Below are 2,266 nucleotides of genomic sequence, written 5' to 3' on the forward strand. Positions count from 1 at the left end.
ACTCTTGAGGTGCAGCAGCAGAGGCAGCAAAACTCTGATGCTTCCGGGACACAGATTAAGTACCACTGTGGCTGCCAAATGGGTATAAGAAAAAAAATCGTTACTATTAGAGAGGGGGGCATGAAACTTTCCTCCATAGAGACCTCTGTCAATACTATTAGATGTCTACAACTCCTGAAGAATGGTCAAGAAACTCGAATAAGACTCACTAAAAATACAAGGCAGAGTATAGCTGTATGGAAGGGGGGCCAAGTCAAGAGAAAGCCCTACCTCAAAGACTCAAACACGAGGGCCATGACTTTGGAAAAGGACAGCAGCACAAGTTCCTGCCATCTTCCAAGACAGCAAGTACTGAATAGACAGCAATGGCAGGCTACCGCTGGGAAAAAGCAAGATCATGGAGAAAGCTCTAGTGAAGCATAGTTGTACAGGAAAGGCTGATTGCTCAGAGTAGATCAGGAACACTGAAGGTCAAAATAAAACAACAACAAAAAATCACTCACCGCAGCATCCTCATCCCTAACCGAAAGGTCAGGCTAGAGGAAATTGAGACCAGTGGAGAACTGTGGACAAGAAAGTCAAAACCCAGTTAAATTTCTGATTAGATTGACTTAACTCCAATACTTAAGGACTCATAGAAGAGGAAAGATTTCCATACACAAATAACATGTGTCTCAGTTTCCATTGTTCTGCACAAAATGTCTAGTATTCCATAAAAATTATCAGATACACAGAAAGGTGAGAAAAGTGGTCCATTGTCAAAAGAAAAAAGCAATTTACAGAATCAAACTCAGAGATCACATAGAGGCTGGAAATCAATCAGGGAACTTAAAATGATTAAAGTTGTGAAACTTCTACTTGAAAAAGTAGGCAACATTTATTACCATGTAAGGAATTTCAACAGAAAATGAAAAGCACTAAGAGTCTAATAAATTGCTAAAAATAAAAAATAAAGCAGCAGAAATAAAGAATACCATTAATGCACTCACTCTTCAGTTGAGTTGATACAGTAAATAATCAGTGAACTTGAAAATAGTTCAATATAAATTATCCAGAGTAAAACAAAAAGGAGAAAAGTTTTGGAAAATGGAAACAAAAACTCATATTAGAGTATCAAAGAGTATTTGGACAATATAAAAGTGTTCTAACATACATGCATCTGGAAGTGTGGAAGAGGAGACAGATAACAAAACAAAACCAATTCTGAAAGAGATAATGGTCGTAAGTAATTAAATACAACAAATATAGATATAAGAAGCTCACAGTATTAAAAATGAAAAAGCTCAAAGTATACAAAGAAATCACTGTATACATAAAAACTCATAAAACCAAAAATTAAAAAAAAAAAAACTCAAAGGCATCAAGAGAAAAAACTCCTATCACATATACAACAATAGAGATAATGAAAACTGAATTGGGGCCAGCAGGTAGTATGGTGGTTAGGGCTCTAGACATCCACATGGCTGCCCCCAGTTAGAGTCCCAGATCCGGAGGCTCATTTTCTCATCCACCCCCTTCTGGTGAGCACATGTGCCCTGTAGCAAATTAAGTAACAATATAAATAAAATTAAATAAGTACATTTTAAGGGGAAAAAACTGAACTTACATGAAAAACTGCAATACAGAAGATGATGGAGTGAGAAAGAAACAACTGTCAACCCGGGTTTGTTTGTTCCTTTGTCAGTTTTCCTACTGTCAACTCATTCATAGGCCTCACAGAACACAGCATGTTTCTGGGGAGGGGAACGTGCTCTCGCTCTCTCCTCAGGCAATGTCAGGGCAGGGCACTCTACGGGCAGAAAACCCCTGGAGTAAGGCTAAGGATGTCAACCTGTGTTTTTATACCCAGAAAAAAAGTACCTTTCAAAATTAAAGGCAAAATAAAGACTTTTTTTCCTTTCAGAAAATGAAAGTATTGCCAGTAGACTTGTGCTACAAGAAATGTTTAAGGAACTTCATCATTCAGAAAGAAACTGATATGTGGAGAAATCTTGATCTATACAAGGACATAGGAGTTCCAGAAATAGTTAAAATAAAGGTAAATATAAAGGCATTTCCTTTAAACTGTTTTTAAAACAAAAATAGATGCAATGCATTGTGGATTTGTAGAACATGTCATGAAATGCAGACAAAGCATGTAATGCATGACATGCTCCATGTAATATATGACAAAAACTAACATGAATGAAGCTAGGAAATAATTGAAAATATATTGTTGGGGCCAGCAGGTAGCCTGGTGGTTAAGGGCCCTGGACTACCATGTGGC

At 37.2% G+C, this 2,266-nt stretch overlaps 1 non-coding gene across 1 annotated transcript; it reads right to left on the bottom strand.

Moving 5' to 3' along the window:
• Nucleotides 1–1,691: 1,691 nt before the first annotated feature.
• LOC114006893 (small nucleolar RNA SNORA49) lies at nt 1,692–1,826 on the bottom strand. Its single transcript, XR_003548555.1, has one exon. It is a non-coding gene; the product is annotated as a small nucleolar RNA SNORA49 (small nucleolar RNA).
• Nucleotides 1,827–2,266: the final 440 nt, after the last annotated feature.

Source organism: Tupaia chinensis, unplaced genomic scaffold (genome assembly GCF_000334495.1).
Source record: "Tupaia chinensis unplaced genomic scaffold, TupChi_1.0 Scaffold000097_1, whole genome shotgun sequence".
NCBI lineage: Eukaryota > Metazoa > Chordata > Mammalia > Scandentia > Tupaiidae > Tupaia > Tupaia belangeri.